This window comes from Pleurodeles waltl, chromosome 10, assembly GCF_031143425.1.
Source record: "Pleurodeles waltl isolate 20211129_DDA chromosome 10, aPleWal1.hap1.20221129, whole genome shotgun sequence".
In the NCBI taxonomy this organism is placed as follows: Eukaryota; Metazoa; Chordata; class Amphibia; order Caudata; family Salamandridae; genus Pleurodeles; species Pleurodeles waltl.
In genome coordinates, this window is record NC_090449.1 from 233925448 (window position 1) to 233940102 (window position 14655).

Consider the following 14655-nt stretch of genomic DNA (forward strand, 5'->3'; position numbering starts at 1 on the left):
TTCTCATGAATTTTCCTGCAATATCCCCGCCCCTGTCTGTACGGCACGCGTGCTGTCTTCAGTCCCCTGCCATACATTAGAAATGGGGACGTTTCGCATGGAATCACGTGCACATATCTTATATATTTATATATATTTAACAGTTTCTTGGATATTTAACAGTTTCTTGGATCTATGGTCCATTACTGGACCATTGAAGGGTTTCGGTATGTGTCAGTTTGAGTTCAAAGTTGTAGTCTTCATTGTGTCATTACTATTAGTTGTATATCAAAATATGTTTGGAGATGAAAAATCGTTAATTGAGATTTTCCTAGACTTGGTGTCAGAAAGGCTAGATTTTATTAAAGACATGGAGGCGAGAATTACACCTAACTTTTCTTACTTTATTAAATAGTAGCCAAGAACTAAACATCCCAGAAAACCCTGGGAAAAAAACGACAACATGACATCACAATGAGGCTGACCAATTCCATGACGAGCCCCCTCATAACAATCTTGATTGAGAGCACCAAGTCCTCTTTTCTTGTGAAAAGTCCAAAGTAGAATCCGAGAGGACCAACAAATCTGCATACAAAGTCATGATAACAGAAAGGAAATCCTTACAGAGATCCATGAAGAACTGAGAAGAACCAACTGGAGAGTAGGCATTTCCACACAAAGTTTCCAGGCCAAGAGAAACTGGGAGCAGATCAACCGGAAGTGGAGGCATTGGATGCAGAAGTGGCAACTGTGGAAAAGGAAAAATAATGGAAGAGGGACCGGGAGATTACTGGTCCAGTGTACAGCCTCCCAATAGAACCATGATACAAAAATAGGTACACTGTTCCAAGCACACAGAAGATACACACAAGTGAACCAAATTAATCAGGAGCAAGACCCTCATGCATCACAATGGATGACTGGCATCATCATTGGGAAAGCTCCTCGTCAGGCTGGTACTGCAATGCCTGGCGGGCTCCCCTAAAGGGGTGCTCTTAACCACTTTGCTCAAATAGTAGCTGTGAATAATCGAAAAATTATCAACGGGATACCCAATCTTAGGCACCCGAGCAAATGTTGGAGAGAATGAAATGTTAAAATTGGTTTACCATCAACAAAGATAATTCATGATTTTAATCAGTAATGAATGTAATGGCAACCAAGGTTAAAAACAAAAATGGAGAGTAACGTGATTAATTATGCTCACCTACTCTCACATAAAGAAGGGAGGAAAACACCAATTATGGTACCTCACTAACACTGTGGAAAAGAACAGGGAGGGTTAAAGAAATGCGGTGGGATAATACTCGCCTCCGTGTCTTTAATAAAATCTAGCCTTTCTAACACCAAGGCTAGGAAAATCTAAATTTTATTACAACACGGGAGGCTCATATTATGCTTGTTTAAAGCAATGAAAGAACAGTGTCCAATGGATGATCAACAGGTTTACAATAAAAGGTTCTAAGCGTACTAATGTTTGACCAATCTGCAGATCTGAGGATACGGTTGCCATTTTCTTTATTTTTGGAGTGATCTAAAAAAAAATCTTCACCAAAGATCCTCATTAAAAGTAGAGCGGTCCAGCGGCAAAGGGAAGCATTGGTTTGGGCGGGGCAGCAACAAACTTTGGATAGAATAAAACTTTTAAAAAAGCCAAAGAGGAGAAGGTAATAGATAGGGTGGGTGAGGAGTAAGCAACATGCTGTGCGTTGGGTTGCTGACAGGTGTAAAACAAAAAGCATCACACGATGGAGAAAATGTAGGCGAGGAGGGAGGAACAAGGAGCACTGAGGTGTTTAGGGGATTTTGATGTGAGAGAGCGCACAAGTGAGAGATCTTGTAGATAGCATGCATTGTTATGTAGTGCTTAAAGAAAAAGAAGTGAAGTAGTTCCCTAAATGTGAGAAGTGGAAGCTCGCAAATTAGCCAATCAAAAGAATGGTAAAGAACCTATTGTCCTGGGGAGGAACAAACGCAAGCAATTGAATAAGACCAAGCAAATGAGTACCAAAGCAAGCCAATAGTAAACAATGGATGGGCTCTAAGCCCACAAAGCTTTGGTGCCGTCCACACGTGGCTTTTGCCTACCAGACAGCTTTTGTAGGCAAGGCCTAACTAATAGTTCCCTCATTGTCAGCAGTGTAAGGATACAACTAATCCATTCAGAATGATGGCAGGGAAGATTTGATGGACAGGACAAATACAAAAATTGGGAGGGAAGACAGTGAACCAGGAGGACATAACTGAGGTAGACCATAAAGATATACAATCCTAAGCATGCAACTGACTCAAAGACCACTCGGTTATTTTAGTTTATTGGAGAAAATAGGTCTTCAACAATAGAAGTTAAAGTTCTCTGAAGGTGAGTCCTAAATATGAGAGAGTGGCAGTGCGCCAAATGTTGAGGGCTGAAATGATGAATAGTGGTGGGAACAGATGGAAATCACATTATTTGCATTTTCTAATAGAAGAAACCCAATTCTTGGCAAACGTAATTGGAATGAATTACTTATACACTGTTCTATTTCTAAATTATGCTTTTCCTATTATTATGCATAGAAATCTGTGCAAGTGTTCCTAAGTGAGAAGCTTCAGAAGTGTAAAGGGAGCAAAAGATGCTATGCTGATGGAATACCACCAGGAAGAAACATCAATATCCGTAATATGCTTTGTTTTCTGTTAGGCCGCTTCAGTTTTGGGCTAACTCGCCACTGAAAGCCAGTGTTACATTACATTCAGAAATACCTGCTTTATGACTTGTGTTGTGCTGGCCAAGTGGCTATTCTTGTTTTATGTGTAGCCAGCGGAGGGTGGGGGGTGACACCAAAGCTACACGGGAGGAGAAAACAAGGTGAGGAGGGGTGAGGGTGAAAGCAACACAAGAGTTAGGGGAAAACAACACAGGTGCGCTGCGGAGGAGCAATGGGGAGAAACACGCACTCCAAAGTTCTTAACACAAGCATCTTTTTTTCAGGTATTTCTTCATTTGCTCATTAATTAAACTGGAGATTGGCTTTCACCAAACGCAACTGTTCCTTTTTACAGTGCAAGTTAGTGATTTTTTTTTTCCTCTTTTTTTTTCACTATTGCTGTACTAAGCATGCGTTCACAGCAGAAGACCAGAGTCCTGTATATACTGTTCCGAAGTAACTTGTGCTTATCTGTTTTGCAATCGAGTCACATGATTAGCAGTAAAGATCACACTCACAGGGCCCTTTTAGTTGCGGAATTGCCTGGATGGATGGGTCTCACTTTCTTCTCTCAAAGTGTGGAGAGAGGCGTACTCTGTTAGCAAAGCTCAGCTGGTTCAAGAGCTTTAGGCAGTGTAATGAGAACTCCTACCTTTCTGCCTTTTGTTAGTAGTAGCATTTTTGCATCTCAAATCTTGCCACTGTTCAGCTCGGGGTTGCCGCGCTGTTCTTAATCAAAAGCTCCTCTACCAGGTGTCTGTATTTGGCAAACAGGACTCAGAAGATTATATGATAAGTGTTAAATCGATGCAAGTTTGCCAACTATCAGCTAGTGTATTTCAAACAGTCTGGACATTTGGTGGTTGTATACTTGTTTGTCGATTTATTAAGTTGACTAATTCATTGACTTTTCTTTCACTGGGACTGAGGGCCATATGTATCAAAGTTCCATTTTGCATGTCTTAAGTAGCAAATTTTAGGTAATTGCTATTTAGGAAATGCAAAATTGTATGCAACAAAATAGTGATTCCCTAATAGTGATTCCTAGAGAGTTGCAATCGGTATTAGGGAATCTCAATGAATAAATGTGACTCTATTCATTCGTATGGGACCATAGGTGCGAGTGGTTTTGGATTTCCTAATTTGTGATTTCCTTTTAGGAGATCCCAAATTAGGAAATGCAAAACCTAGGATGCCTGAGGCCTAAGGCCCCCTTTGATGCACCCCTAAAATACATGGTGCACATGTAAAGAGCACACATGCCCCAGTGGCATATGTGTGCTACATGGCACTTTATAAAATGCATTGTTGATGCATTTTAAAAAAATTGCACATGGTTGACATCGACTTGGAGTCACATATGTCATGTCTCTATCAATCTATCCTCCACTCCCACTCTGACTCATCCGAAATCCATTCTACTACTTTAATCTCCTAAATAACCCTGCCTAAGCTCTTCCCTCCTCTTCCACATCTAACTCACCCAAACATCACTTTACTACGATGATCTCCCAAACAACCCTACTAAATTCTCCCTCATTTATCTCATGCTGCTACTATGATCTCCCTAATTCTTTCCACAGACTCTTCCCTCCTCCATCCCTCCTTTACCCATCCCAAGTCTAAATCCTATTACCATAAACTCCCAATTAACACATCTGGATTTCTTCCCTCCTCCACCCCTCCATTACTCCAGTCAATCCAACTAACAAACTCACATATACGCGGCTCAAATTAACTCATAATAATACTAAAACTGTACTCATATTTCCCCATTCTAATCCACCACTAATTCCTTTTGGGTTCCAGAGTAGCGTGCTACTCACCGATAAGCGCTTCAACGCCTCGTCAGGGGTAGTAAGCGCTATATAAATACTATTACAATACAATTCAATATCCTGAAAGTTAGCCCCAGCCCAAAAGGCTTGAGAAGCCATAGGTCCTCTCACTCAATGCGCACCATAAGATAGGGTAGGAACTCCGGCCAAGGACATTAGCCATTTCACCCAATGAGCCAATGTGGGAGTTGAGACAGGTTTGTTTGGCTTTTGAAAGGAAATAAGCAATTGAGACGAGGAGGGAATCCTGAGATCTGCAGTTCAAGAAACATAACTTTTCAAACAATTACCTACACACAATTTAGGTTGTGAAAAAAAAGGATAAGGACAGAAGACAAATTAGTCTTAGGTTTTCTAAACACTTGGAAATAAACACCTAAAGCAGAAAAATGAAAGGATGAACATCCAGGGCTTTAACATCTAAAACACGTTTGATCGAGACTAAACACAGGAGCATAGTTAACTTAGCAGACAAATCTTTTAAGGATAAATCAGCATTATCCGGCTATGAGAGGAGTAATCTAAGAATGGAGTCAACGTCCACATGACACTATATTTCGGGGCAGGCGGTTTGGCAAAACGTACCCCCTTTAAGTCGGCAAACCAATGGGTGTTCCCTGACTGGTATTCCATCCACCCTGACATGCTCTGAAGAGATTGCAGATCGATAAGTATTCACCCTTCGGTATGCCCTACCCTGAGAAGCTAGGGAAGCCCAAAAATTTACCGCTAAGGTAACATCTGCTGAAAAGGGATCGGAATTCCTGTCCACACACCAGCTACACCACACTGACCAATCGGAGCGGTAGACTCTTGAAGTACCCAGAGCCCAGGATTGTTGAATGAACTGGACAGCTTCTTCTGAAATTCCTGGGGTTCTCCAGGAAGCCCCAAAATTCTCCACGCTATGAGATGAAGTGAGCCCTCCAGAATGAGATTGTGGGATTGGCCCTGAGGGTTCAAGAGAAGTTCGGGAAACGGAGGTATCAATATTGGAAGGTCTGAGGAAAGTTCCAAGAGTGTTGGATACCAAGGCTGAGATTGCCAGAAAGGAGTTATAAAAACTAGGGAAGAATGTTGTCTGCGGCCTGCGCTAGAACTCGAGCGATAAACAGGAAGGGAGGAAAGGCGTACAGGAGAGAGGGAGGCCATACTTGTAGGAAAGCATCCGTGGTTAAGGCTAACGGATCTGGTCTCCAACTGAAGAAGGCAGGAAGATGATAGTTGATTCTTGAAGCGAAGAGGTCTATGGACATAGCACCGAAGACTGAAGAAAGGAGCTTGAATATGGAAGGATGAAGATGCCAATCGCTTGAGTTGTGGGTATGTCTGGAAAACCAATCTGCCACTACATTCAGCTTGCCTGGGAGGGATTCTGCTTTGACCAAAATATTTCTGGGGAGACAAAACTCCCACAAACCTTTGGCCAGAAGGGCCAAAGGTTTGGATCTCGTTCTGCCTAACTGGTTTATGTACCTGACTGCGGACAGATTGTCCATTGTCCATTCTCAGAAGAATTGAACACTTTATCCTGTCTTTTGTAAAGGATTGGATGGCAAAGGAACCTGCAAGCATCTCTAAACAGTTGATGTGCAGTGAGGACTCCTGAACGGACCATGGACCCCCAGTCGAGAGTAGACCACATCTTGCGCCCCAACCTGTCATACTTGCATCTGATTCTAAGACAAGATCTGGGGTGGCGGAGAAAATTGTTCTCCCGTTCCAGGCGTCTAAATGACTCATCCACCATGAGAGTTCTTCCCTGGACTCTGGATCTAGAATGTCCGGATCTGTGTAGGCTAGGCGCGTGCAAAGGTGTCGGATTTTCAACCTCTGAAGAGCCCTGTAATGAAGAGGGCTGGGAAAGATTGCTTGAATGGAGGAAAAAAGGCCTACCAGACGTGCTAGGGATCTGAGGGAACAGCAAGGGAGAGATAAGGCATGACAAATCTCTTTCTTTATCAAGGATACCTTGTGTTGAGGAAGCTGAAGTACTGACTCCACAGTGTTGACTATGAAACTGAGAAACTCGAGACGTTGGGAAGGAATTAGTACAGATTTTTGAAGATTTATGAGAAACCCCAGTCGTGACAAAAGATCCCGACAAAGATTCAATTGATCTATAAGGGAAGACTTGTCCTGTGCCATGATAAGGAAGTCGTCGAGATAGACGATAAGCCTTATGCCTTGGCCTCTGATTCCTTGGTTTGATGATCTTGGTGAAACACCAAGGGGCTGATGAAAGGCCGAAGGGAAGAGTTTTGAACTTGTTAAATAATAATCCGAGATGTATTTGCCTCAGACTTTATTTCTGCGTATTCCATTAATATTGCCATGTGCTCGACAAAGCTGACTCTTCATTTAAACTGTGTAAGTTGACTTCTCTGTGAACTCAGTTTTTGTCTAAAACCATTTCCTTCTCTGGGCCTCTCCACTTATCTAACCAAGCTGACTTTCAGGATACCGAGCCACAGCTGTATCCTTCTTATCATTGTGCACAAACAGAATTGTACCTCTTCCCACCGCATTCCAGGGGCCTCCTGCAAGGGATATCCTCGTAAATTATCAAACCAACTGTGATAAGACTGACATTTGACAAATGAACTGTCACTTTGCCGTGTATTAGCAGGATACTCCCGAGACAGTGGGAGTACAAGCAGGAAAGACTAATCAAATGTATGTACGTCAGCAGGATGCTCTCGGGTTAAAAGGAGAACTGTTTGAAGCTTTTGTGTTCACCAGATATGGAGGGGTGGCTTCCTGGCTGAAGGGGGGCAGCTTAACTATATAAGATTGTACGCTGCAGAATGAAGCAGCCAGCCTCCGTAGGAAAGTCATTCAGACTGTCCTGGGACACTGTGCTCAGCTCGAGCTATTATCTGTTTTACTAATAAAACTTTTCTCTTCCTCATCAGTCGTGACTCCGCCTGTTGTGTTCTTTGCTGGTAAGAGACCCTGAAGGCCTAGGGTGTCCCCTCCACCGCTGGGAGAGGTGAGCCTGCCTTTCCCGGTTCTTCAGTTGGCGCCCGAACAGGGACTCCATCAGTGGCACCCGCCGTCTGCTCGGAAGGAGGAGGAGGTTCACTGCAGGACTACCAAAGGGGGCGCCCCACAACTGATTTGGGAAGTATCTTTTTCCTCGTGGACCTGCGGTACTCCAGCGGTGCTCCCCCCTCTTTGTCTCAACGGGCGCCGGCGGCTCTGCCCTGACTGGAGTTCCTGACATAGCTGGCCCTGAGTTCGGAGTCCTGACTGAGGAGGAAGACAAGAGTAAGGTAAGGACAGGGTTAACCCCTGTCTTTTCTGTGTCTGTCTGGTAGGTGTCATTCGATCTTTGCAAAGACCGAAGTCAGTGGATGTTTTGTAAAATAATTAACTGTCATAATATATAGATTGCATATTTGCTTCCGTTGTTTCTGTTTTCCATCCACTGATACTAAGTTACAACTGTCTGTTTAAAATAATGCCGGCATTCAGTAAATTAAGGAAATGGTGCTGTTTTTGTTGTCAAGCGGACTCCCGCTTGGAGGAGTCTTGTCCGGCTCCTCCAATTGGAACTCCTTGTCATGAAATGTATGTAAAACACGGGGTGGGAAGTATAATATGGACTGACATATGGCGTAAAAAGACTAGGCATAGTGCTGAATTACAGTGGCCACTGCATGGGACTTTTGATGAACTGAAAATTGATTTTTTAGAAGAAAGATTATTTGCAACCAAAAGTAGGCCTGGTATGTTTGATTCACTCAGGTTATGGCAGAAAGAGGGTAGACAAAAACGAATTAAAGCAGCAAAGGATGCTAAGAGACATAATGCAAAATCAGATGCTGAGAAAGCCCAAGAATATGACCGGCAGAATGCAGAGCAGGGATGGGCCCAGATAGATAGAAGACACCAGTTAGATACAGACAGGATATATGTGGTTCAACAAACACCTGAAAAAAAGAAAAGAGACCCCGAAAAGGATCCTCTCATGCAAGATGTCCTAGACTGCCCCCCTGTTTATACCCCAACAATATATCCAGCTTTACCCCCAATTGCTCAGATGCCCCAGCCATTAGGTTCACCAGTGAATGCAGTAACATTTGCCCTACCACCACAATCTGAACACCAGAGACCCCCAGCATCAGCTCCAGTGACCCCCAGGTCAGACTCCCCAAGCGCTTCAGCCCCCTTGCTACAAATAAAAGACGAGAGCTCAGACGATGATGGCCTCACAATATCACCTCCCCCAGGACGTCCACGACGCAATAAACTGACAGAAGAAAGGAAAATTAACACAATGTTGCATAAATATATCTTAACACAGCCAAGCCTGGAGACTATTTGGCAGAATTTTGCTCAGTTTCAAGCAGTACAACAGGCAGACATGATACAACGTATGTGTGAGATACTAATGGAAAAATGGGACGAAAATTTAGATAGCAATCCCCCCTTGCAAGTACTCAGAATAAAACAGGAGGTAGCCACAGGCTATCATCAGGGAAAGGACCTTAAGGACTACCTCCGTCAGCTGTTAAGTTATAGGAAGAAATACCACCACAAGAGGGATAAAGAAACAGGTTCACCCAGTCCTTCACGTATTCCTTCCACTCACACAACACAGCACCCCTTAAGGGAAGTCCCACCCAGCTACGTTCCAGCCACAGGAGAGGGTGCCGCGGTAGTGCCCGCTCACTGGAAACAACAATTTGTGTACCAGCAATGGGATAGAACAGAGGTCCTAGCGCTAAAAGCCCACTTGCCTGACCCACGCAAGAATCCTGCCGGCTTCTATAAAGAATTTTCCCAAATAATAAGTCCACAAATATTGACTCTCATGGACATTAAAATGTTGTTTGGTACCCTTGTACCACAGGATATCTGGAAGACTATCATACAGAAAGACTATCCTGTTGAGCTAGGCGGTACCTGGGATCAACTGGACCACGAGGACAAAGACAGGAAGCCTGGTGACAAGCCGGGAGCCCTAATAGTAGCTCTCCCTGACAGACTTCTTACGCTTATACAGAAGTCCTTGCCCCCGCGATTAGTAGACTGGGATAGAATAGATACATGTAAACAAAAGAAAGACGAACACATTGCTGACTTTTTCTCTCGGTTTGAAAGGGCATACACTGACTTTAGTGGACAAGACACCTCTACCGAAGGTGGTATGCGGCTGTTTGTAGATAAATTTGTAAATTGCATATCACCTGAGGTGGCCTCAAAAATTCGGTTGACTGAGAGTACCTGGTCGACAAGCACTCCCATTGAGATACTTAATATGGCCCAATATTACGAGAATAGGGTTCATGAAGAGAAGGACAGAAAAGACAAACAAACAAAAGAGTTAAAAACTAAAATTCTAGTACAGCAGGCGTACCCCCAGAATAGGTCAATTCCCCGTGGACCTCAATACCAAAATAATGGTCCCAACAGTTATCAGCCCCGCTATTCCCTGAGCTACAATCAGTGTGCCTATTGTAAAGAGGAAGGTCATTGGAAAAATGATTGCCCAAATAAAAACGGGTTTGCGCCCCAGACAAGAGGTAGAGGAGCGCCCCGTGGATCACCCCGAGGTAGAGGACGGGGAGGTCCCCCACAGCAGGGACCTAATAGAGCCCATCAACAGCAAAATATAGCAGCCGCTGAAAATTAATTTGACAATAGTTCTGCCCAACGCCAGTATTATAATGATAATTATGATCCGGAAGAAGGTCAGGGCTTCTATTCCTGCTAGGACAGCTTAGGACAAGGGAGGATAGGACCCGTCCCAATCCCAGTTAAACAGAATGGCCCACATGTAGAAGTACAACTAGATGGTACTTCTAAGAATTTTTTAATTGACACTGGAGCCACTAAGAGTTCTGTTATGAAGGATGCGGTCCCTGGGGTCCCTTTGTCCAGCAATACTAACATGTCTGTAGGATTCTCAGGCGACCCAGTGATTAACCCCGTATCCAAGCCACTGGAACTCACAATTGGTCCCTACACTGTTGATTCTCCTCTAATACTTACCTCTGGTTGTAGTGAAAATTTGCTAGGTCTCGATTTACTGAAAAGATTACACGCCACTATATATTGTTCCCCTGATGGCGTGTACGTCACCATGGGTCCTCACGTGACACCCACCCAGTTCATAGCGTTACCACTCCCGCCTGAGCTAGAGATGCTCCCCGCTACACTTTGGGCTTCAAACAATGAAGATGTGGGCTGCCTTGATATTCCCCCTTTCTCCATCAAGTTAAAAGAGCATGCACTACTTCCCCGTCTGCCACAGTACAAGTTACCACATCACACTGAACAGGCCCTCAAGGACATTATATTGCAGCTGATTGATAAAGGAGTTGTTGAAGAGACCAGAGGTAATACATGTAACAGCCCCATACTCCCAGTACTCAAAAAGTCAGCTGATTATTCCCATCAGCCCGGCCTACGCTTTGTGCTTGACCTTCGAGCAGTTAATAAAGTAGTGGAGCCTCAATTCCCTGTTGTACCCGACATTACCACCCTCCTAACAATGATACCCTCCACTGCTACCTGGTTCTCTGTAATTGATCTCAAGAATGCATTCTTTAGCATACCCATTCACCCGGACAGCAGACACATTTTTGGATTCTCCCTGGGCGGTCGCAGTTTCCGGTTCTGTAGCGCACCTCAGGGGTACACGGAATCACCCAGTGTTTTTAGCCAGGTGCTCAAGGGACAGCTGGATTCCTTTCAATTCCCCGCTGGTTCCGCCCTGGTACAATATGTTGATGATCTCCTTATTGCTTCTGACTCCCAAGAAAATTGCAAAAAAGACACAGTTGCACTTCTCACTTATCTATCCCAACACCATCACAAAGTATCCCTCACTAAATTACAGTATTGTCAACAGCAGGTTACCTATCTTGGTCACCTGCTGTCGAAGGAGGGACGTACACTTACCCCGGCCCGGGTACAAGCCATACGCAATATACCTGTCCCCACAACACAGAGGGAGGTCAGGGGATTCATTGGCATCACATCTTTTTGCCGCCAATGGATACCTAATTTTTCTCTCCTTATCAAGCCTTTCTTAGCACTCACCCACAAAGACTGCCCGGACACCGTTGTCTGGAATACTGAATGCCAGTCCAGCTTTGAAGATTTGAAGGACGCTCTCTGTTCAGCCCCTGTGTTAGGTACGCCTGACTATCATAAGCCCTTTACATTGTTTGTAAGTGAACATAACGGTTGCTCTCTCTCAGTCCTGACACAAGAACATGGTGGCAAACAGCGACCATGTGCTTATTTTTCAGCCCTTCTGGATCCTGTTGCCAGGGCTCTTCCAAGCTGCCTACGGGCTGTAGCTGCAGCCGCAGTAGCAGTGCGCCAATCAGCTGGAATAGTTATGGATACTTCATTATTATTGTTGGTCCCACATGCCGTTGATGCCCTACTTAACAAAACTAAGACACAACACCTTACAAATGCCCGCCTGACCAGTTATGAGTTAACACTTCTTGCCAGTCACATCACCATCAAAAGATGCACTACCTTGAATCCCGCAACGTTATTACCCCTGACTGAAAGCTCTGAAGATACACATACTGATATACATGACTGCATTATCAGGACAGAGGAGGAAACGAAAGGAAGGGTAGATCTGCAAGACACGCCTCTAAGTAACCCCCAAGGCACCTTGTACATTGATGGTTCATGTCTCAAATTACCTGATGGCACCACATCAGCTGCATATGCTATCACAACACTAACGGCAGTAGTTGAAGCATGTCGGATACCACATAATTCAGCACAAGCGGCTGAGTTAGTGGCACTGATTAGAGCCTGTGAAATAAGCACAGATTTAGATGTCAATATCTACACTGACAGTCAATACGCGTTTGGAGTGGCACACAATTTTGGCAGATTGTGGGCGGAAAGAGGCTTTCTCACATCACACGGCACCCACATACAACATGGGGGGTTAATACACAGACTGCTCTCCGTTCTAGCCCTGCCACGGACCATGGCCATTGTGAAATGCAGCGCACACAGAAAGATCACTGATCACGTAGGGAAAGGGAACGCCTTTGCAGATCAGGTAGCGAAGGAAACAGCACGTCAGACGAAAAACAAGATGTATGTAGCGGGACCGGCCAGATGGGTCCCAGATAACGGGATGTTTGAGGACACGGTAGAGAGTGTGAAAAGCATACAGGCAGAAGCGACGGAAGTTGAATTGGCATCATGGAAGGAGACACACGCGAGGTTTAATGAAGAAACAGGGTGTTGGACAGACTTGTCAGAAGCCCAGAGATAGATGCTTCCTGATGGGTATGTCCTTCCTGTAGTGACAATGGCTCATGGTCCAGCACACATCAGTCCAGCAGGGATATGCAAACTTCTTGCCCCTGTCTGGTACAACAAAAATATTCCAAAGGCAGCTGAGAAGTTGGTTAAACACTGTATGATTTGCATGCAACACAATCCTGGCAAGGGCATTAAAGTACCTCCCGGCCATTTCGCGCCCCCTGATTATCCATTTGAAGCTATACAGATGGATTACATCGAAATGGAAAGATGTAACAATTTGAAGTATGTATTGGTGGTTGTCTGCATGTTTAGCAAATGGGTAGAAGCCTATCCTACAAGGGACAACACAGCCCTCACAACTGCTAAGGTACTCTTGAAAGAGTTCTTTCCCCGGTTTGGAATGCCTCGAATTGCATGGTCAGACAATGGCAGCCATTTTACAGGTCAGGTGATGAAAAAGGTGTGTGAAGGATTGGGAATTAGACAGAAATTCCATGCTGCCAACCATCCACAAGCTGCAGGACTAGTTGAGAAATATAATGGTTCACTCAAATTGAAGTTGTCCAAAATATGTGCTGACAAAGGCATATCGTGGCCTGATGCTCTCCCCCTGGCCCTGTTGTCACTTCGGGCTACACCACATTCCAAGTCAGGTCTCTCGCCATATGAAGTGGTCATGGGGAGACCGGCTAATGTGTGGGGAGTTCCAAGGCCAAAGAAATACTCAGATTTACCATACCCTGTATTGATGGATTACCTCAATGAACTCACTAACTCTTTACGTCTCATTCATCAGCAGGTGAAGGATATTCTGCCACCATTACCTCTTACTCCAGGCCACTGTATCGAGCCTGGTGACTGGGTCCTCACCAAGAATTTCCAGCGCAAAAAGAGTCTCGAGCCCCGGTGGAAAGGCCCCCGCCAAGTACTCCTTGCTACCAGGACTGCTGTGAAAGTCGAGGGAGCAAAGAATTGGATCCACGCTTCACACTGCAAAAGGGTACCTTTGCCCTTACCATACGATCAGTGGGTGAAAGAGGGTCAAGGTGACGACGAATGCGAGAAAGTACCCACTTTTGTTCCTTTCAGTGACGCGCAGATAGAGTGGACAGCCACCCAGGAGGAGAGTGATTCGGTCCTTCGGGGAGCAACACCTGAAGGTGTTCCAGTTGTTCCCTTGTTTCCGGATCAGACTGAGCCTGGTTCTGCGAGATATGACCTCCGCAAACGTCACCAACATTGAATAGATGATTCATCGTTTACCTGTTGCATCCAGCCAAACATTCGCTGCAGGGCCGTGATTTTGTCCGGTGTGGCGGACCAGAGAGTGTCAATAGGACTGCTGGAATCACCCACCGGTGGAGCAACCACCAGTCACGGGCAGCACCTAGGGGAGGCTGGGTGGCACGCAGGTACTGAATAACTAAATTTGATATTGATCACTGCCAGTGAGAAGAGCAGACTTGAGAAAGGAAAAGGACTATGTATTCAGATTACGAGAAGAGCGTACAGAGACAGAAACTGAGAAAAATTAAACATTTAAAAAAATTGTTTGGTCCACGTACAACGTGTCTGGCGATAATTGTAGTGCTTCTTGTCATATTAGCGTGCATTGGCTGGACCATCCACACTGCTACAGAGAAAAGACAGCCTCCTACACCAACGTCTGCGCCCATGCATACACATGTATCTCTACCACCTGAGATACATGCCAGGAGACAAGAATATGACAATAATACGTTCATCCAGATGCTACATCAACATCAACTTGTTACAAACTTGACAGACTGTTGGGTTTGTGGTCATTTTCCTCACACGGCTGCTCATGCATTTCAGTTTCCAGTCTTTCCTGTAACGGCTGCCTACACTTGTTCCTTAATGTCCAA